We start from the raw sequence: 25,276 nt of genomic DNA, 5'->3' as shown, positions 1-25,276 counted from the left end.
TTGTTCACATTAAATTTGATTATTTAAGTTGACTGCTCAACATGAACTTGTTCATATTAAATTTGATTATTTAAATTGACTTCTCAACATTAACTTGTTCACATTAAATTTGATTATTTAAGTTGACTGCTCAACATGAACTTGTTCATATTAAATTTGATTATTTAAATTGACTGCTCAACATGAACTTGTTCACATTAAATTTGATTATTTAAGTTGACTGCTCAACATGAACTTGTTCACATTAAATTTGATTATTTAAAGTTGACTGCTCAACATGAACTTGTTCACATTAAATTTGATTATTTAAAGTTGACTGCTCAACATGAACTTCTTCACATTAAATTTGATTATTTAAATTGACTTCTCAACATGAACTTGTTCACATTAAATTTGATTATTTAAATTGACTGCTCAACATGAACTTGTTCACATTAAATTTGATTATTTAAGTTGACTGCTCAACATGAACTTGTTCACATTAAATTTGATTATTTAAGTTGACTGCTCAACATGAGTTTGTTCACATTTAATTTGATTATTTAAATTGACTGCTCAACATGAACTTGTTCACATTAAATTTGATTATTTAAATTGACTTCTCAACATGAACTTGTTCACATTAAATTTGATTATTTAAATTGACTGCTCAACATGAACTTGTTCACATTAAATTTGATTATTTAAAGTTGACTGCTCAACATGAACTTGTTCACATTAAATTTGATTATTTAAATTGACTGCTCAACATGAACTTTTTCATATTAAATTTGATTATTTAAGTTGGCTGCTCAACATGAACTTGTTCATATTAAATTTGATTATTTAAGTTGACTGCTCAACATGAACTTGTTCACATTAAATTTGATTATTTAAATTGACTGCTCAACATGAACTTGTTCACATTAAATTTGATTATTTAAGTTTACTGCTCAACATGAACTTGTTCATATTTAATTTGATTATTTAAAGTTGACTGCTCAACATGAACTTGTTCACATTAAATTTGATTATTTAAATTGACTGCTCAACATGAACTTGTTCACATTAAATTTGATTATTTAAATTGACTGCTCAACATGAACTTGTTCATATTAAATTTGATTATTTAAGTTGACTGCTCAACATGAACTTGTTCATATTAAATTTGATTATTTAAGTTGACTGCTCAACATGAACTTGTTCATATTAAATTTGATTATTTAAGTTGACTGCTCAACATGAACTTGTTCATATTAAATTTGATTATTTAAGTTGACTGCTCAACATGAACTTGTTCATATTAAATTTGATTATTTAAGTTGACTGCTCAACATGAACTTGTTCATATTAAATTTGATTATTTAAGTTGACTGCTCAACATGAACTTGTTCATATTAAATTTGATTATTTAAATTGACTTCTCAACATGAACTTGTTCACATTAAATTTGATTATTTAAATTGACTGCTCAACATGAACTTTTTCATATTAAATTTGATTATTTAAGTTGGCTGCTCAACATGAACTTGTTCATATTAAATTTGATTATTTAAGTTGACTGCTCAACATGAACTTGTTCACATTAAATTTGATTATTTAAATTGACTGCTCAACATGAACTTGTTCACATTAAATTTGATTATTTAAGTTTACTGCTCAACATGAACTTGTTCATATTCAATTTGATTATTTAAAGTTGACTGCTCAACATGAACTTGTTCACATTAAATTTGATTATTTAAATTGACTGCTCAACATGAACTTGTTCACATTAAATTTGATTATTTAAGTTGACTGCTCAACATGAACTTGTTCATATTAAATTTGATTATTTAAAGTTGACTGCTCAACATGAACTTGTTCACATTAAATTTGATTATTTAAATTGACTGCTCAACATGAACTTGTTCACATTAAATTTGATTATTTAAGTTGACTGCTCAACATGAACTTGTTCATATTAAATTTGATTATTTAAATTGACTTCTCAACATTAACTTGTTCACATTAAATTTGATTATTTAAGTTGACTGCTCAACATGAACTTGTTCATATTAAATTTGATTATTTAAATTGACTGCTCAACATGAACTTGTTCACATTAAATTTGATTATTTAAGTTGACTGCTCAACATGAACTTGTTCACATTAAATTTGATTATTTAAAGTTGACTGCTCAACATGAACTTGTTCACATTAAATTTGATTATTTAAAGTTGACTGCTCAACATGAACTTCTTCACATTAAATTTGATTATTTAAATTGACTTCTCAACATGAACTTGTTCACATTAAATTTGATTATTTAAATTGACTGCTCAACATGAACTTGTTCACATTAAATTTGATTATTTAAGTTGACTGCTCAACATGAACTTGTTCACATTAAATTTGATTATTTAAGTTGACTGCTCAACATGAACTTGTTCACATTTAATTTGATTATTTAAATTGACTGCTCAACATGAACTTGTTCACATTAAATTTGATTATTTAAATTGACTTCTCAACATGAACTTGTTCACATTAAATTTGATTATTTAAATTGACTGCTCAACATGAACTTGTTCACATTAAATTTGATTATTTAAAGTTGACTGCTCAACATGAACTTGTTCACATTAAATTTGATTATTTAAATTGACTGCTCAACATGAACTTGTTCACATTAAATTTGATTATTTAAATTGACTGCTCAACATGAACTTGTTCACATTAAATTTGATTATTTAAGTTGACTGCTCAACATGAACTTGTTCACATTAAATTTGATTATTTTAGTTGACTGCTCAACATGAACTTGTTCACATTAAATTTGATTATTTAAATTGACTTCTCAACATGAACTTGTTCACATTAAATTTGATTATTTAAAGTTGACTGCTCAACATGAACTTGTTCACATTAAATTTGATTATTTAAGTTGACTGCTCAACATGAACTTGTTCACATTAAATTTGATTATTTAAATTGACTTCTCAACATGAACTTGTTCACATTAAATTTGATTATTTAAGTTGACTGCTCAACATGAACTTGTTCACATTAAATTTGATTATTTAAGTTGACTGCTCAACATGAACTTGTTCATATTAAATTTGATTATTTAAGTTGACTGCACAACATGAACTTGTTCACATTAAATTTGATTATTTAAAGTTGACTGCTCAACATGAACTTGTTCACATTAAATTTGATTATTTAAGTTGACTGCTCAACATGAACTTGTTCACATTAAATTTGATTATTTAAGTTGACTGCTCAACATGAACTTGTTCATATTAAATTTGATTATTTAAATTGACTGCTCAACATGAACTTGTTCACATTAAATTTGATTATTTAAATTGACTGCTCAACATGAACTTGTTCACATTAAATTTGATTATTTAAATTGACTGCTCAACATGAACTTGTTCACATTAAATTTGATTATTTAAGTTGACTGCTCAACATGAACTTGTTCACATTAAATTTGATTATTTAAGTTGACTGCTCAACATGAACTTGTTCACATTAAATTTGATTATTTATATTGACTTCTCAACATGAACTTGTTCACATTAAATTTGATTATTTAAAGTTGACTGCTCAACATGAACTTGTTCACATTAAATTTGATTATTTAAGTTGACTGCTCAACATGAACTTGTTCACATTAAATTTGATTATTTAAAGTTGACTGCTCAACATGAACTTGTTCACATTAAATTTGATTATTTAAGTTGACTGCTCAACATGAACTTGTTCACATTAAATTTGATTATTTAAATTGACTTCTCAACATGAACTTGTTCACATTAAATTTGATTATTTAAGTTGACTGCTCAACATGAACTTGTTCACATTTAATTTGATTATTTAAGTTGACTGCTCAACATGAACTTGTTCACATTAAATTTGATTATTTAAATTGACTTCTCAACATGAACTTGTTCACATTAAATTTGATTATTTAAGTTGACTGCTCAACATGAACTTGTTCACATTAAATTTGATTATTTAAGTTGACTGCTCAACATGAACTTGTTCACATTAAATTTGATTATTTAAAGTTGACTGCTCAACATGAACTTGTTCACATTAAATTTGATTATTTAAGTTGACTGCTCAACATGAACTTGTTCACATTAAATTTGATTATTTAAGTTGACTGCTCAACATGAACTTGTTCATATTAAATTTGATTATTTAAATTGACTGCTCAACATGAACTTTTTCACATTAAATTTGATTATTAAAGTTGACTGCTCAACATGAACTTGTTCACATTAAATTTGATTATTTAAAGTTGACTGCTCAACATGAACTTGTTCATATTAAATTTGATTATTTAAGTTGACTGCTCAACATGAACTTGTTCACATTAAATTTGATTATTTAAATTGACTTCTCAACATGAACTTGTTCACATTAAATTTGATTATTTAAAGTTGACTGCTCAACATGAACTTGTTCACATTAAATTTGATTATTTAAGTTGACTGCTCAACATGAACTTGTTCACATTAAATTTGATTATTTAAAGTTGACTGCTCAACATGAACTTGTTCACATTAAATTTGATTATTTAAAGTTGACTGCTCAACATGAACTTGTTCACATTAAATTTGATTATTTAAATTGACTTCTCAACATGAACTTGTTCACATTAAATTTGATTATTTAAATTGACTGCTCAACATGAACTTGTTCACATTAAATTTGATTATTTAAGTTGACTGCTCAACATGAACTTGTTCACATTAAATTTGATTATTTAAGTTGACTGCTCAACATGAACTTGTTCACATTTAATTTGATTATTTAAATTGACTGCTCAACATGAACTTGTTCACATTAAATTTGATTATTTAAATTGACTTCTCAACATGAACTTGTTCACATTAAATTTGATTATTTAAATTGACTGCTCAACATGAACTTGTTCACATTAAATTTGATTATTTAAAGTTGACTGCTCAACATGAACTTGTTCACATTAAATTTGATTATTTAAATTGACTGCTCAACATGAACTTGTTCACATTAAATTTGATTATTTAAATTGACTGCTCAACATGAACTTGTTCACATTAAATTTGATTATTTAAGTTGACTGCTCAACATGAACTTGTTCACATTAAATTTGATTATTTTAGTTGACTGCTCAACATGAACTTGTTCACATTAAATTTGATTATTTAAATTGACTTCTCAACATGAACTTGTTCACATTAAATTTGATTATTTAAAGTTGACTGCTCAACATGAACTTGTTCACATTAAATTTGATTATTTAAGTTGACTGCTCAACATGAACTTGTTCACATTAAATTTGATTATTTAAATTGACTTCTCAACATGAACTTGTTCACATTAAATTTGATTATTTAAGTTGACTGCTCAACATGAACTTGTTCACATTAAATTTGATTATTTAAGTTGACTGCTCAACATGAACTTGTTCATATTAAATTTGATTATTTAAGTTGACTGCTCAACATGAACTTGTTCACATTAAATTTGATTATTTAAAGTTGACTGCTCAACATGAACTTGTTCACATTAAATTTGATTATTTAAGTTGACTGCTCAACATGAACTTGTTCACATTAAATTTGATTATTTAAGTTGACTGCTCAACATGAACTTGTTCATATTAAATTTGATTATTTAAATTGACTGCTCAACATGAACTTGTTCACATTAAATTTGATTATTTAAATTGACTGCTCAACATGAACTTGTTCACATTAAATTTGATTATTTAAATTGACTGCTCAACATGAACTTGTTCACATTAAATTTGATTATTTAAGTTGACTGCTCAACATGAACTTGTTCACATTAAATTTGATTATTTAAGTTGACTGCTCAACATGAACTTGTTCACATTAAATTTGATTATTTATATTGACTTCTCAACATGAACTTGTTCACATTAAATTTGATTATTTAAAGTTGACTGCTCAACATGAACTTGTTCACATTAAATTTGATTATTTAAGTTGACTGCTCAACATGAACTTGTTCACATTAAATTTGATTATTTAAAGTTGACTGCTCAACATGAACTTGTTCACATTAAATTTGATTATTTAAGTTGACTGCTCAACATGAACTTGTTCACATTAAATTTGATTATTTAAATTGACTTCTCAACATGAACTTGTTCACATTAAATTTGATTATTTAAGTTGACTGCTCAACATGAACTTGTTCACATTAAATTTGATTATTTAAGTTGACTGCTCAACATGAACTTGTTCACATTAAATTTGATTATTTAAATTGACTTCTCAACATGAACTTGTTCACATTAAATTTGATTATTTAAGTTGACTGCTCAACATGAACTTGTTCACATTAAATTTGATTATTTAAGTTGACTGCTCAACATGAACTTGTTCACATTAAATTTGATTATTTAAAGTTGACTGCTCAACATGAACTTGTTCACATTAAATTTGATTATTTAAGTTGACTGCTCAACATGAACTTGTTCACATTAAATTTGATTATTTAAGTTGACTGCTCAACATGAACTTGTTCATATTAAATTTTATTATTTAAATTGACTGCTCAACATGAACTTTTTCACATTAAATTTGATTATTTAAGTTGACTGCTCAACATGAACTTGTTCACATTAAATTTGATTATTTAAAGTTGACTGCTCAACATGAACTTGTTCATATTAAATTTGATTATTTAAGTTGACTGCTCAACATGAACTTGTTCACATTAAATTTGATTATTTAAATTGACTTCTCAACATGAACTTGTTCACATTAAATTTGATTATTTAAGTTGACTGCTCAACATGAACTTGTTCACATTAAATTTGATTATTTAAGTTGACTGCTCAACATGAACTTGTTCACATTAAATTTGATTATTTAAGTTGACTGCTCAACATGAACTTGTTCACATTAAATTTGATTATTTAAGTTGACTGCTCAACATGAACTTGTTCACATTAAATTTGATTATTTAAAGTTGACTGCTCAACATGAACTTGTTCACATTAAATTTGATTATTTAAGTTGACTGCTCAACATGAACTTGTTCACATTAAATTTGATTATTTAAAGTTGACTGCTCAACATGAACTTGTTCATATTAAATTTGATTATTTAAATTGACTGCTCAACATGAACTTGTTCACATTAAATTTGATTATTTAAGTTGACTGCTCAACATGAACTTGTTCACATTAAATTTGATTATTTAAGTTGACTGCTCAACATGAACTTGTTCATATTAAATTTGATTATTTAAATTGACTGCTCAACATGAACTTGTTCACATTAAATTTGATTATTTAAATTGACTGCTCAACATGAACTTGTTCACATTAAATTTGATTATTTAAATTGACTGCTCAACATGAACTTGTTCACATTAAATTTGATTATTTAAGTTGACTGCTCAACATGAACTTGTTCACATTAAATTTGATTATTTAAATTGACTTCTCAACATGAACTTGTTCACATTAAATTTGACAACGACCATGTTGTAGTCAGGTGGAAAGTAGGCCTTGGCACAGTTCCATGGCGCGAGAAATTTTAGTAAATTGATTGTCCACGTTTGTTACGTGTTAAGGTAAGAAATAACCAAAGAAAAGACAAGCAGATCTTCACATTCCACCAGATTTAATGACACCTTGTCTGCGTGCGTGTTTACAATATATATATATATATATATATATATATATATATATATATATATATATATATATATATATATATATACTTTTTTTTAATAGAAAGTCTACTGTTTATAATAAACACTGTTGATATGGAATGCAAAATTAAAAAGTTAACGGTTTAAAGCCAAACACAGTAGGATTTCTTTCAATAAATAAGCGTATTTATTTCTTGTAATTAAAATCGATATTTCGAATCATAACGGAATCTTCATAAGGAAATATTGGTTTACTGAAAGAAATTCTGCACTTGTTTTACTTTAAACCGTTAACATTTGTAATGATACTTTTTTATTTTATTTTACTGGAACTAATTAACCCTACAACTCAAATTCTAGCGCTTACAGAGTGCTAGCATAATTATCATATTATTGCATATATATATATATATATATATGCAATTATATAATAATATTGCTAGCACTCTGCAAGCGCTAGAATTTGTTTTTATTACTTATTTATACTTAATTGTTTTTGCAAATTGGTCAAACAATCTAATTCAAGTCCAATTCTTTAACTCAAGGAACAAGATTCCCAACACTTCCTAAAACTACAGGTATTAATAACTAATCAAAATATTACTGCATATTATTATTGCATATTATTATTATTATTATTATTATTATTATTATTATTATTATTATTATTGGCCTACAAGGAGCTTTCACACAGGTCATCAACGATCTCACTGGATACAGTCTGTGGTGTTCCATGGAAGCTGAGTGACAACAAGTCTCCCCAGATTTTCCAGTACTCTCCACCTCTTTCGATAACATTTGTAATTGGTCTTTACTGGAATTTGAGTGGCAATAAGTCTCCCCAAGGTCCAGTTCTCTTCGCACTTATACATTGGCGGTCTGGTCAGTGCTCACTCCTCGGTCTTTCCTTCCTCCTTGACTACTTGACTATTTGGTCTCACTCCTTTTTTTTGGGGGGGCAGTGTTGTGGTAATGAGGGATGGGGAGGGTTAGAGAACTTATAGGTATGCAGCTTCAATGTTCTTTGTTTCATGGAGCGCTTCATGTTTTATCTCTGTAGCGGTTTGTTTGGTCTACGCTTGTAGTTCATGCGTGTTAGTCTCCACATTCAAGAGTTTTCCTTAATATTTCAGCTGTTTTCAGTTGCATTATTATTATTATTATTATTATTAAAAACTTATAAAATTTATAATCATGTTTTAATGATATCCCAAAGAATGGTATCCAATGGTAATATAAAAATTCGTAAATATTATAAATAGAGCATTAATAAAGTTGGGAATGCCATGGTAGACCTACCGAAAGAAGTCTACCTTGTTTACCATTTGGAATACCTTTAAAGGAAGATTTAAATGATGAAATTCAATTATTTAATAATCATTTCGAAAACATTTTGTTGTATAAAATTTAAAAAAAAACACACACATCTTTTTCAACCTTTTAAAAAATTCCGAATAGTATTTGAAGCATCTTATATACAAAATGCTTTCTTTCTGACGAGAAAAATATTGTCTTAAAAGTCCGGATTTTATCGTTAACTAACTCATAGATGAACATTCACGAAAAAATAAACAGATTACTTTTTGTAATAATATTTACTGTTTGTCTCTTATTTATATATTTTCTAACACACACACACACACACACACACACACACACACACACACACACACACACACACACACACATATATATATATATATATATATATATATATATATATATATATATATATATATAGGGTGACCCCAAAAAACAAAAGTTAAATGAATGCCATCTAGAACATATGCTGTAGAACGGAGAAAAAAAGGCCAAAAACCTTAGTGTTTTGATGTGATGTTTGGAATGTAATAAACTAGTTATGACCAAAGTGTCATTTCATTCGAACAAAACACTAAAAAACGGGGCCTAATTAGAGTTGGGGCCGTTTTTTTTTGTGTCCCCTGTATATGTGAGAAAGAGATAAGGGGTAAGACATAAGAATATACATATATATCAGTATAATAAAGGGCCAATATAATATGCAGCTCATAATGTTTTCAATGAAATCGTTTGTGGACAAAGAACATGAAGGGGGAGGAGAAAAAGAATAGGAAGGAAGAGTTGAGTGAAATATCAAGATTGTAAGAAAACAAAAAATTCTGTTCATTGAAACAAAACTCAAGAGAATCTACATGAATAATTGCGCGAATATGAATGAAATTGTAAAGTACTCATGATAAAAATATATAGAAATTCGATCTGAAATTCGATAGAACTCATGAAAATATAAGACAAATCAAAATGAAAGTTTAATTGATAGAAAGAAAACAAAGAAAAATGAAAAACCGAGAAAGTAATATAGAAACATCGGATGATAATAGCAGAATCAAAGAAATTCTACAAGAGTGGTTCCAAAAGTAACGCTCCCTATTTTTAACTAAAAAGTTGAAGCGCTACAAAGACGAGAGTGATACCATTAAAACGATAGACCTTTTGTGCTCCAGTATTTATTTTTTCTACATAGTCACCATCATTCTTAATGCACTTTTGCCAGGAATTCAATGGTGCTTCTGACAGACATCACACTGTCAGTATCTGCAATAGACAAGTCAAATTCAGTCATTATAACAATGCAATTTATAGTCCCCTCTGATCTATTCGTGTAGAAAAAGCTTTTTGAACGACTCTAGTATTATTTAGAAAATGCCTATCTTTATAAGATTAGGTATGTTTATACTAAACTGAATAACTGATCATTATGAATTTTCAAAACACAGCTGCTAGGTGTAAATGCTCTAAACGTAGGCTACATTTAGTTTAATTTAGTTTATGCAAAGGAAGTAAAAGGGACAGGACTTAAGTTAAAATACAACTATCTCTGACTTTTGTGTAATTTTAGTATTAAGCATCCATTAATACATATATTTTACAAAAGTTAGTTTCTTTAAGAGGTTTTAGATGATATTAGAGGGCATACTAAGGGCACCACATCCCATGTGAAAATTTAAATATATTAAATTTGCATTAAATTTTGTCTGTATTCATTAAATATTAATTAAGCAGTATTCCCTTATTTATATCCCTTAAGCTTAAGCCTGGAATTTTTAGGTATTTTCTTTCACCATAATTATGTAATGAATTTTATCAAAATTGTAATAAGGATTCTAGACATAAGTTTTAGTGGCATTATATCTTAATAAAAGTGGAGCCAAACTGTTCTATTTGGAGAATTTATTTTATCTGTTCTGGGAAGGTATTACTTTCAGTATTAAACAGAGTGAAAGGATTGTACAGGTAAAAAGGTGAAGGTCGGAGAATAAAGTAGATTTGAATTGTGAAATAGACTAAGTACGAGATAATCGGGTAAATAGAAAGATCTAGTAAAAAGAGAGAGGCGGAGAGACTTTGGTTGGACGTAAAGTGTGGATGATTCGTGGCGAACAAATTAGCTAACAGATCGTCATTCCCCAGGCACACGTCACCCGGTCATTGTAAGATGATTTGAATACTAATTGACATTTGCTCTTTTTATGTGTGCTTGCTACTGATTTTGTCTTGAAGAAAGAAAGACACTATGAAGAAAGAAAACGAAAGAAAATTTTTTTGGATGAGTCAATTTGATCTCTCACCCTCTCTCCTCCTCCTCCTCCTCCTCCTCCTCCTCCTCTTTCTCTCTCTTCTTCCCTCCCTCTACTTAAAACCACCTGTGAATTAATAGGGTTTCTTGTTTAGAGTATAAAGAGATAGGAAAAAGGGAGACAGTGAAAAAAGGTGGGGGTGAAAAGCAACGAGAGAAAGTGGGAGGAGAATAAAAAAAAAAAAAGAAGATTGAGAGAGATACAAGGTTGAGAAGAAGAGAGAGAGTGGGGAAAAGGAGAAGGAGAAGGAGGAGGAGAAGCAGAGAGAAAGTTGAGGAGAAGAGAGATTGAAGGGGAGGAGGAGAAGAAGAGAGAGATGAAGATAAGAGCGAGAGAGGGGGAGAAATTACGGGGTATGAATGAATATCACGTAATTATAGGTGAGCCGCTACTTGACCACGTGATGGTTTGACCCTCGATCAGTGTTTGGTCTCATTCTCTCAGCTCCGCAGAACAGTTCAGATCGCTGAAACATCAACAACCAAACATGCCTATGAACTTTGCTAGTACCGCATCCAAATGGATGAAGATTGCTCTTGCAGCACAGTTCTTTGGAACTTTGATGTTTCTGGTTGGTTTCTCAACCTATGCTTGGTTCCAAGAGCAGCAGAAAGGAACATCTGTCAATGTCGGTCTCTGGAGAACCAGAGTCTGTGATAGAAATGGCGGTTGCACAACTTTTGACTCGGTGAATAACCACGATCAAGGTAAGAGTCAATTCCATTCCACATTTCGTTGATCGGATAGAAAGCAAAGAAAGCAAAGATGAAGTTTGTTTCATGTTCTGAATGTTAGATCAAATCTTTTTATTCGATTGAAAATATATCTTCTATGTATAAAACATCAGTATTTGTTTGTCGCGTGTGTTATAGTTAATATGCGAATAGTAAACAATATGCTAAAGAACATTAAAATATAACAATATGTTAATAGCTAGAACATTCAAATACGTTTAATTATTTAATTTTTCACAGAATCTAAAAACACTAATGAAATTTTCCGTCGATTCCATCTGGAGTCAGTGAGAGTAATTAGGTCGATAAAATAACTGCAATATATTAAAATGTATTAAAATATATTAAAATGTATTAAAATGTATTAAAATGTATTAAAATATATTAAAACGTAAAGAAACAAAATTGATTAAAAAAATAAATCTTATTCGTTTCATAAAAAAAAATTAAACAAAAAAAATGTCACAATGAAGAATGTATTTAAAAAAGGTTTAAAAATTTAACTAATTAATTTTATTGGTAATTTTAATATTAATAATAATTGAAAAAAAAAGAAAGAAATTCCTTTCGATTTATTAAAGCCATTTGTCCATGGTCAACGTCGACGTCAACAAGTAGTTTATCAAGAACACCATCGCATTGAAAATTTGTTGTATTACTTGATATCATATAGGAAATGCTATTTTTAACTTTTTTCCCAAGACAAAATTTATAAACGTGACGATAATTGAAATTATTTTCCTAAGAAACATTTCAAACTAGCAATACATTCCCGGACAGTCCCGGGTGAATAATCCTAGCATAAAATAAAAGACTGGTAATGTTTTGTGTGTGTATAATTATACGAATTGCTACATTTACAAAGTAAACTTCACTTTCTTAGTGCTTATGTACGTCGAAGAGTGAAAACATCGGGTTAATATTAGCGCATCGTGACTAAAAATGCTTTGTATTGCGTTCTTCAGATATGATCTGAGAAAAACGTGGCGAGAAATTGTTAATCACCATGCGCTGTTAGACCCATGTCTACACACCCTATATATATATATATATATATATATATATATATATATAGTGTGTATTTAGACAGTATTCTTCCATTTTAGCAAACATTGATAAACAAGTGAAAGTGTCTGTGTGTCTGTATACATTTCCCTGCGCAATAACTCTGTCAATTTTAAGCCTACAGATTCGAAATTTGATATACAGAGTATTGAGATTTGGGAAAATCGATGTGATTGGTTTTCGGACAGAAATTTGGCGATTAAGGGGTCAAAGTTCAACGATTTGACCTTTGAGAACTCTACCAAACCCCTCCTACAATTTTGGGTCTAAACACGTGAAATTTTAGATATAAATTCCTTGGATATGGATCTAACTTAATAACTTTATTTGAGCCCTAAACAATAAATTTTAAAGGTCATAATAGGGGTCAAAGTTAAAAAAATTGACCGTTTTTTTTGTTTTGCTCAGCATACACCTCAAAACACCCGGGCAACGCCGGGCACCTATTGCTAGTTTATATATATATATATATATATATATATATATATATATATATATATATATATATATATAAACAGAGAAAGAGAGAGAGAGAGAGAGAGAGGAGATAGAGAGAGAGAGAGAGAGAGAGAGAAGCGGAAGAGACAAGAGAGAGAAGTGGAAGAGAGTGATAATGCAAAAGCTCTTCCTAATGAAACGAGAAACATTAAGATTTTCATTCCTTGAGGCTTATGCTACATATATGTATGTGTATATAGGTAGTTATATATATATATATATATATATATATATATATATATATATATAGAGAGAGAGAGAGAGAGAGAGAGAGAGAGAATTAAAACTCTTGACCACTGTCAATAGTGGTAGGTAGACGAGTTTTTTTTAATGTTTTACAGTCAATCAAGTATCTGCCATTAAAATAATGCATTAAATTTTCTCAAATAATTCAAAATTATAATAAGTTTATTAATCGGAAACCTTGCAAGCTATGATACTATGATGCATTCAAAAGTTAACTATAGTTATTTATTATATTATTTATTTATTATAAACTAACTGCTCCGATCCGGTGTCTCCCGAAAGTCTCTTGACTTTCATTTCTATTTCACTTTCTTTTGCTATAAAAAAAACAAACAAAACTCTGTCTTTTGTATATTTTAGCACATTATTGTTTTTAAATATACGCTTGAAAGTTATATTGTTAAAGCATCGTTCGGTTGTTAAATTATTATCGAACCAAATTGTTATAATATGACGATATAAACTTGTACCCCCCTCCATAAAGTAAATACCCCCGACCCAGCCGATTAGTAGCAAAATCCCTCCCCTTCACCATAGAGGTCTTTAGATATCAGAAAATTGTCTACTCTAAAAGTTTCTTTCAGTAAAGAGCTCGCACTTGGAATAATCTCCATACTCCATGTTTTTTCCAGCTATACCAACATGCAGTCTTTTTGAATACTGTAGTTGGCAGGGAAGCACTCCCTTGGCATTGTATTCCATAGATGGGAAGTTCTTAGAAAGAAGGCCCGTTCATAAATGCTCCACTTGTTTCTAGACACACAAAGTAAGAAAGGAAAGTTGTTTGCAGTGGTGATAGGTTTATCCTTGCTATAAAGTTTTACGGTTGCGCTTCATAGATTGTAGCTCAGTAGAACATGAAAATAACAATATTGTTATAATAGAAGGATTAACAACACTCTCTTCTTTGAGAGATGGATTGTTTTATGTTGCTTTTTTTTACTAATGAGTTGCCACTTATCGAGGCCTAAATTTATTCAAGGATAAAGGTTGATAAGATGAATAGATTCTCAGTTTACTTTAAAATCTTATTTAAAAATTTGCTAAAAATCAAACAACAACAAAAAGCATACTAGAAAAGGGCTAAACAAAATTGAGGGTAAAAAGGCTTTCGATCAAAGCCAGAAAGGTACAACTTATAATAAGGTAACATTGTTTTAACATTCGGCAACCTACGCATAACGGTGTTCAGAGAATGGTTTCAATAAATACGTGTTTAGAGAATGGTTTCAATAAATACGTGTTTAGAGAATGGTTTTTACAAAATATCATAAAAGATTGTCTAACAGTTCATGCGAATATAAGCTGCTATAGATTGGTGATCATGACGTAAGCTAAACACATAGCATTACATGATTCTGTAATTTTATTAACAAAATAAAGTTCACTAAAAGAAAGGTAAAACGCATAAAACAATTAATGATTTAAAAGAAAAAATTATTATTTTACAATTAGTTATTTCATGCTATGTTCGTGCAAGTGAAACTAACAAGTCTGCACCCTCCGTCAAAAAAAGGAAAGGAAAACAAAATATGTTTCGCTAGTGTTCGCACTAATATTGATAAAATAATACCTCAATCGGTGAAAGTAAAGAAGAAAAAAGGAAAATGTGACAAATTAAAAGTTTAAGGATGAGAAAAATAGAAAGAAAAATAAGTATAACTCGTTATAGGAAGAAGAAAGAAAAGTAAATAAAGAAAAACGTCTTATTATGGAAATCAAATGATATTAAATTTATAACATGAAAGCTCTGCTTGACATGACTTGTTAATCATTGAGCTAATCTTTATCTGCAGTATCTAATTTATCCTGACGATTCCAAAGATCTGATTTGATAATAAATATCTAATTAAATTTTATATTATGTAATCTTCAGGGAATATAGTAATTGTTTTGGTTCTTTAACAATAGAGGGCGAACACGCACCATCTCCCTCTTGTTGGATTTGAAACCGATGGTACCAATGCTGTTCTTAAATTTTGTAATACATATATAAATAAATATTACGCTCTTAGCTCCGATTTTTCTTAATAATCGAGCACTTTGTTGGGGTTCCCTTCCATTAATCTTACAAAGATATATATATATATATATATATATATATATATATATATATTTTTTTTTTTTTTACACAGTGATCACCACTTATCAAGGCCCGGAAGCCACTCAGGGATAAGGGTTATTGCAAGTACATTAATTTAGTGAGGAGATTTGCTGAAGTGTTTACTTAAGGGGGCGGTTCATTAGGAATTTGTTAACATTGGACTTGAAGACATCCAAGTTGTAGTCCGGAGGGAAGCAGGCAGACGGAACAGAGTTCCACAGACGTGCAGTTCTAGGAAAGAAGCTTTGTTCATGGAATCCGCGTTTTGATTTAGGCACAGATAAAGAGTGGGGGAAATTTTTCACAGTGGATTCAGCTAGACGGGTGTTTTTCGTGAAAGATTGGCGAGGGGGGGGACCAGAGATTGGAGTTCAGACGAGCATCTGCCATGGAAATAACGATAAAACAAGGACAGGCTCGCAACGTCTCTTCTGTGGGAGAGAGGTTGCAGAGTAGAGAAAAGGGCATCCCCCACTAAGCCACGAAGTCTATTTTGTACTCTGTCAAGGCAGGATAGGCTGTATATATATATATATATATATATATATATATATATATATATATATATATACACACACACACACATATATATATATATATATATATATATATATATATATATATATATGTATGTATATGAGGATAATTATATTTAATATATATATATGAGGAACTTTGTCGATGTGTCTGTGTGTCTGTGAGTTTGTTCCCTACGGTTTCGAAAACGGCTGGGCCGATTTTTATGAAGTTTCACAGGAAGGTCATTTATGTGCCTGGCAGTGTTCGATAATCGAAATAATCCAATGAAAGAAAGAACAGGCGATTTTGACCAGAGTTTATACCTTACACAGCCTAACATTACAAGTCCATTTAAGAAGTTTTATTACCACACAAGCAGTAAGGATAAGCATAAAATATCAACAGTAAGTTCTTTGATATGAAAGAGACGCGTTCAAAATGTATGTTTCTGTTTTGAGCAAGATTGAAACATGATACTTGCCTTCTACATTGTGGAGTTTCCTTCCAGCGATCTACGATGGGTCCCACACTAGAATAAACAATCGATTTGATTGAAAAATGGTCGGTTCCATTGATTACAATGACAATATTCATTGATCATCATTCAATCCCGGACAACATCGCGTCTCCCTGCTAGCACACACACACACACAAATACATATACGTATGTATGTAGACATATACGTATATGTATGTATATGTATATATATATGTGTGTGTATATATGCATATGTATGCACATATATATGCATATATATGTATGTATACATATGTGTATATATATGTGCATGTGTGTAAATTGGTTTTTATTATAGAGTGAAGGATTTGTATCTAATACATTTAAAACAAGTGAAGCATACATGGTCCTCCGTGAATGCACAGTGAATGAGGCACAAAAAATGACTAAGTTCAGCCCCCTCCCTATTTAGCCCCAAAAGCCCCCAGGGGACATCAAATCCCGGTGCAAATGAACAAACGGTGCAGTTTTAGGCCTTAACATATGTAAATTTGGGTTCTGCACCATGCAAAAAAAGAAATGGCTAAGTCCATCATTGCCCCCTCCCCCATTTAGCTCCAAAGTCCTCAATCCTTTAACATATCTAAATTTGAGTTCAACACCATGCAAAACTGCTAAATAGACATACACAGAAAATTTCGGACAAATATGGTAAAATAATCCCAAAAATGGAGTGTTTTTATTAGCCCTCAAAGAGCCCCTGGGGCACACCCAAGGGCTATCGCAAAGTATAGACAAACAAAATTATATAGAAATCATTTAGTTACAACTTTTCAGAAAGTTTTATAAAAATCCAAGGCATCAATTTTTTTTAAGAAGTACAAAAGTGTCAATTTTAGCCATTTTAACTTGAAAGGCTCCCTTGGGCGGGGGGGGGGGCAACTGAAATTTTCCCAGAAAATCCGTTCTGTTACTTTTTTTTTTTAGTCATATCATGTTTAATGTTTGTGCAAAATTTCCAACAATTCCAAGACGTAGTTATTGAGAAAAATGCGGACAGACGAACGGACGAACGGACAAAGGTGAATTTATAGGTCCACCCTCCTTTTGTCGGGGGAACCAAAAATAAACATGAATAATTCAAATAAAAACAGAAGCCACGTTCGTTCTGGAGCGTTAGAATGATCCATTTTTTTTTTCTAGCGATTGGAGCAACAAACTTGATGTAAGTTTTCGTCAAAAATCGTAAAACACTCTCGTTGGCGCTGTAAATCAATTTCAAATCTATCATTTCTTTTATTGTTCGATGTCAAATTAAGAACTATTTCGCGCCAAATCCTACTTTTTAGCCACATGTTCTAACAGTCTATGTTACATTTGCGGTGTCTTTGTCTCTTAGGACCATAGTGTGGTACCTGTTGCTTCGGTCGATGCTCATACTAGCAGGGATTTGCCCTGGCATCACCCTGAAATCTAGGAGTCTAGTCGGCGTGGCTCCACCTCCTTTCTTGTCAGGATGAAGTATGATTCCGCATGATTCTAAGATATGTATCATTCCAGGGATTACTACCACTTCGATGGGATTGGAGTTGGTCTATTGTCAGTCGCCTTAGGCGCCTCTACTGGAAAATGCAGGGTTCGTTCTCGGCTATTTTTGTACCCAGTCAGAATGCTTGTCGCTCGCTGTACACCTGTGTCACATAAGAGGGATACATATGAACGTTGTCTCTTGACCTAGAATTGAAAACAAAACATTATACCAAAATTAAACATAACTTTTCCAAAGTAAAATTTTATAACAATTTAATTATTATGCTCATTTTGTATTCAGGGATGAGTTTTTATTCACACCGAAAATTCATAAACAGCGATGTTTACGTGGTGCATTTATAAGGCACGTCAAATAACTCCACTTTAGAATGATGTCACTGATGTGGGCCAGCAAAAACTCGACATAGAAAGTGGAAGATTATTCTGGATTTAGGGTCGCCCGACCTTATTTTGTTTGCAAACCTCTTTCAGAGTCATTTTATAGTCCGTGGACCCCATATATGCTTATATATATTTTAAATCAAATATTTATTTCTATGTTTTTATGATGAATACATTTCGTTTTATTCATAAAAATAAATTCTAAACAAAATAGTGAAAATTTCAATAAACACACGTACATCTAGTAAAACAAAACAAATAAATAAATAAACAAAAACGAAACTTTCGTTCCGGTGTTCCTTTAAAGCATCTGTGGATCTTTTGAAATCTATGTTGATTCTATGTTAGAGATAGAAGGTACAAAAAGATTAACTTCTAACGACTCCTAATGTAAATGTGGTACTGTGGTGACTGAAATGATTCTAGTTAAGAGTAGGATAGACACTTTTATCACTATAGACAAATTATTTATTTTAAATGTCATTTTTAAGAATATTTTCTGCAAATAAATAATTTGGGGTGCAGTATTTTTAGTGAGTGGTGTATGTGTAAGTGTTCCCTGACTGGGCATATCATTCTGAGTCCTTTTGAAACCCAACCTTGTTAGGTAGCCTCCTAACTGATGGAGTGAGTCCTACCCTCATCTTATTTTTTCATAATAGACATTTCACCCACACATATTTTTATTGTAACCTTGGACTTCTACATTTACACTTATATTGGAAGGACACCATCCATTTCGAAACTCCACCCCTATTTAATTTCCTCCCACTTAAGTCCCCCTTCAACTTAGATAGTGACCTACTTGTTTTCAGTTCTAAACAAACCGGGGAAACAGTAGGCGGCTTCATTTTTTTAACGGGTTGGGAGGATGTTACTAAACTATTTTTATTTGATTTTTTCTTTTTTCTGTTGGGTATTTTTTATTATCCCATTCTTCATTATGTTTCTTAGAAATTGTATATGTACATACATGCATATATATATATATATATATATATATATATATATATATATATATATATATATATATATATATATATACATATGTGTGTGTGTGTGTGTGTGTGTGTGTGTGTGTGTGTATTGTAAATTAAATTTAATTAAAACCATTAGAGATATTTTCAATTCATAAATTCAATTAAAATCATTAAGGATATCTTAAGTAAATGCGGTATTGCAGTGAAGTGAATGACATGGTGAAAGAAATAATGCGTTCTTTTTTTAAATTTTACTTCAGCATAAAGCTAACACTTGATTTCTATATGAACTACATTCGAGTTTTTTTCTATTAGGGATCTCCTTTATTTTTTAAGTGTTGAGTGTATAAAGAATTGAAAAACATAAATCTTCTTCTACCCAATCGCTCAGTCATTGTATATCTTTCTTCTTGTCTCTTCCAATTCCAGGACAAAAATTCATCTAGTCTGGTGGAGTATCCAGTGATGTTACTTGAGATAGCATTGCTAGGAAAAGGTGCGCCATTGCTCGTATGAGCCAGTGTATAGCAGTTTTGAGAGTATTTTATTAGAGCTTTGAATACTATGTTACTTTGAATATTTGCCGTTTTATTATATATATTATATATATATAAACTTAGGCAAAATTTGGTATAAAAGTGCGCAGGTGCAATGTGCTAATAGCCCAATGTATTTCTACGTGAATCGTGGTATGTCTGTGTTAGCTTACCAAATCACATACAAATCACTACGCAAGTGACATGTACCTACAAAACAAAATGGATCTAAATCATGTAACTGATACAATTTGCATTCTCACTGGCATCAAGCAAAAAAAAAAATTGTCTCCTACCACATATTTAGAAAAAAAACTCATTAGAAAAAATGTTTTATATAAACCTCATTTACAAACCTATCTTATAAAACTAATTTATAAAAACCGGATTTATAAAGCTGTCTTATAAAACTAATTTATAAAAACCTGATTTATAAAACTGTCTTATAAAACTGATTTATAAAAAACCTGATTTAAAGCTGTATTATAAAACTGATTATTAAAACTTGATTTATAAACCTGTCTTATAAAACTGATTTATAAAAACCTGATTTATAAAACTGTCTTATAAAACTAATTTATAAAAACCTGATTTATAAAACTGTCTTATAAAACTGATTTATAAAAAACCTGATTTAAAGCTGTATTATAAAACTGATTATTAAAACTTGATCTATAAACCTGTCTTATAAAACTGATTTATAAAAACCTGATTTATAAAGCTGTCTTATAAAACTGATTATTAAAACTGGATTTATAAAGCTGTCTTATAAAACTGATTATAAAAACCTAATCAGAAAAAAAGAATCTTCGCCTTTCATCACATACTTATTTTTTCCCTGCGTCGGATTTTCTACAATCGTATGATGTCATTAATTTATGAGGTTAGTTACACCAATGTAAAACGCCCTATTAGAACATACTAATCGCTACAATGGCGGCCTGGAAATGTTAGCAGATCACGTTTCGAAATTTCGGAATTTTATTAAACTGATCACAGATTGGAGAGTAAAGTCTGATGAGTTGATGAATGTGGCACAAATAAGTGTTGATTATGTAAAAAACAATAAAATAATATGATGATATTAAAAAAATATATTTCATAATTTTGTTTTTTAATAGCGAGTGCAAAGTTAATGCCATATTTTAACATCGCTTCGTATATGTTTTTTGTCGACTTCAAAATTATTATCTTCTTCAAAATTATTATCTTCTTCAAAATTATTAAGTATATCATATTTGTGCACACAGCTAACGAAAATCGTACCCAAGCATTATCCGCTTTACATGGTATTCTTTGTTGGTTGTAGTGATTCATTATACCTGCAGAATTGCAAGTTTTATCCTAGTCACTTGGATCAACACGGACCAGAAGTTACATACAAAGTCATGAAAGGTTTGGTCCAGAACACACAAAGAAATGGTAATGCACATGCACAGAAGCAACGTTGTTATCCCCACTGGATAGATTTACAGTTCCGTGTCTGATACGTCTTTGCTTGCCATATGCAGAGGCAGAAATGACCAGAAGATGACGGATTCTGATGTTAACAGGGCAGATCTGATACTACTATGGTGAGAACAATGGAACTTTTGAGCGAATAGGGTGTTGTCTCTAGCTTCTAAAGACTTTTTCAACTATTAGTATAGAAAAAAGGTCACTTAAAATAATTTTATTGCAATGAATATCTTTTCTAATTATGCCAGATATTGCATTATAAAAGTGTGTATATATTTTAATGCGTCTATCATCGATTGTTCCACTCACGAGGGAAAAGTTAGGCATAAAGTTAGTTTTATAATGTGGAGAATATCCTTCTTCCCCAAAATGGACATTCGTAATATGAAAAAAGTACCAAGCTTAATCACAATGATGTTACCTCAAGCAACAGGCAATAAACCACTCCTCATAAAGGAAGAGACGAATGATGTAATCTCTACATCTGCCTCTGAAACAGAAGATTGTCTAAAGGAGTGGCATCCTGACAGAGAACAGGTACCACCTTAGTATTTCTCTCCACAAGGGCAGAATTAGACACAAGGCCAATTTTTAATGTGGAGAAAATTCAATTCCCTCAAAAGGAACACTCTGGATTGGGATAAAAATAAAAACTTGCTCAGTCTAGATGAATTTCTCATTCACTGAGCGAGGCCTAAAAATATGAAAAGACCAGATATTACACTTTGTCTTATCCGCATTTCCTCACGAATAAGGTTACTTCAACCGGCAGATAATAACCCCTCCTCCTAAAGAAAGAAATGAAAGCAGGTGATAATGCTTGGGAAGATGGCATTCTGAGACAAAATAGATACTATCTTATATTATCAATTTAAAAGCTTAAAAAAATAAATATGAAACATCAATTGTTTCAAATGTTACAAAAATTCGGATATTTTTGTATTTATTTTCCTTTGCTCTTTTGGTTTTCAAGATGTTCAAATGTACTCATCCTTTCGTAAACGAGTTCAAATGGTTTGATTTTTCGTCATTTACTCTTTACTTCCTTACTTCCCTAGAGGTGAAATGCAACCGACCACCACCGGCTGCACAATGCATGTTCGATAAAAGACAACGGCCAGGTAACATTTTCCGTTTCGCCATGGTTCATTCTCCTGACTTTTCACTAAACACTACCTTATAGCCGCCCCTTCAGCGATGCTAGTACAGCATCTAGGTATGCCAATTTCCATCTTTACCTAGCTTCTACTGCTTTATAAATAATACGAAAAAAATATTAGTGAAATTTTGTAACTACATTTTTTGTGAATTATCAAAAAAAAAAAAATGGTCACTTAGTTTAAAAACCAATATTTTTTAAAATGTTTTTATTTTCATATTTTTATGTTATGTTAATTTCTTTAAATTTATAAAACACGTATCCAGTTAAAAAAAAGTTTTTTTTAGACTTATGTCAGATTCAAATGTAGTCATTTACCATAGAAACTACTTTAGTGTATCAAATCACATTTATTGGCCATAAAAACAAAAAACAAACAAATAAACAAAAAAGCACACAAAGTGCAACAAGCCATGTAAATGGACAGTTAGAAGGTACGTATATCTATATAACATCGTAATGGTATATAGATAACTTTAAGCTTGGACATGATGGACATGACCACTATCTCTGATCGGCTGTTCTACAAAGTAGAAACACGAACAGAGAATGCAGCCAATTTATTCTAATGTGGCGAAAACAACTATGGTATATATTGTAACTATGGTATATATTTTAACTGTTATATATTGTAACTATGTAATATAGTGTAACTATGGTATATATTGTAACTATGGTATATAGTGTAACTATGTTACATATTGTAACTATGTTATATATTGTACTATGTTATATATTGTACTATGGTATATATTGCAACTATGTTATATATTGTAACTATGTAATATATTGTAATTATGTTATATATTGTAACTATGTTATATATTGTAACCAGTTGTACACCAGAATGGCATCCCTGTGCATCCTCCATCACTGCTTAAATGATGGGTAATCATCCAACGATCAGCGGCCATAGTGTATCCAGTACTGTCTCGAACGGTTTGGCCGTCTGCAGACTGATCATGACTTCTGGCAGTTTCATGAAACAGAAGTCCGAACAGAAAAAAAGAAACTTTATGCTGTGTAAGCCCAAACCGTTTCAGGTACATATCCTCTGGGTTTCGATGAAGCCATCTTTGCAAAGCTGGTAATATGTGCCTATTCTCTTTTTTGTCAACCAATCAATTTTTTATTGTCATTTCACTCCAAACAAGGCACAGGATCACTTAATCGTGAGGGGCTACTATTTTGGACCAGATTTGCAGGGATACTATTTAGGGAGTTGGGCAGCGAGCTGTCTGTTCACATTACACTTGACTTCCTGAGTACAATCAGGAAAGCAGGGGTCCGGGATGGAATTCCAAAGTGCACCAATCCGAGGGAAAAAGCTATTCGAGTAGAAAGTTTTATGGCATCTAAGGATCTCTACAGTGAAGTGGTGGGATTTTGCTGCTTGTTGTGTTTGTCAATGTGGCAACAATGTTCCATGCATGGGCGAACCATGGTCTTGTAGAGATACAGGAGTTCAGTTTGTATTTGGGTTTTTGAAAAATCAAATACAACTGGCACTGAATTAGACTGCAACTAATTTGTAGAAGGTTAGAAATCAAATATTTACAAAATGCAATTTCTGATCATTATTATTTCTATATTAATCAAATATAGTGACTACTTCTCATGTGTTTGTGTATATGAGTTTCTTGCTTGCACATTATTATTTTTTATTTAGTAGTAATCGATTATTTTTGAACTAAAAATTTCAATAATGTAAAAAACAAAATATAAAAACAAACTTTCAAAAAATCTTATTTAAAATTTTTTAATTACAAAATTAAAGTGCATTTCAGTACCTCCGTAAACAAGTCAGTCATTGTAATATTTTGTTAATAGTTGGCAAAAAAAGAATAAAGTACTTTGTTTCTCCTCATTTATCGTTTAGCAGTATGCTGCTAGTCAAATAGAAACTCTTAGCAAATCTTCATTTAATTAAAAGAATGATAGTGTCCGAAGTTATTTTCATGTAATCATTTTATAAATCGAGATGAAACATTACCGTAATTTAATGACCACCCAATAATAGCGTAATAATTATTTAGATTTTTAACTGCAACTTTGACTGGAAAGGCACAGTGTGCTGGAATCTTGAGGAAGCTTATTGTCACAAAATATATAGAAAGAACACCACAAGAATCCAAGAGGATTGAAACTGCCAGAAATCCCATAATATGCCCTCACACACACACACACACACACACACACACACACACACACACACACACACACACACACACACACACACACACACACACCTGGAGATACTGAGACCACACAAAAAGACATGAAGACTCGAGGAGGATTGAAAGATTGAGAAAGAA

General features: G+C 30.7%; 1 protein-coding gene across 1 annotated transcript in view; it reads left to right on the top strand.

The window, feature by feature from the left end:
- LOC145255745 (uncharacterized) overlaps positions 1–25,276 on the top strand; it is a 114,007-nt gene that overhangs the window by 47,946 nt on the left and 40,785 nt on the right. The gene's annotated exons all lie outside the window — the stretch shown is intronic.

This window comes from Euprymna scolopes, chromosome 31, assembly GCF_053919585.1.
Source record: "Euprymna scolopes isolate OS-2025 chromosome 31, ASM5391958v1, whole genome shotgun sequence".
NCBI lineage: Eukaryota > Metazoa > Mollusca > Cephalopoda > Sepiida > Sepiolidae > Euprymna > Euprymna scolopes.
This window is presented reverse-complemented; position numbering and strand designations above follow the sequence as displayed.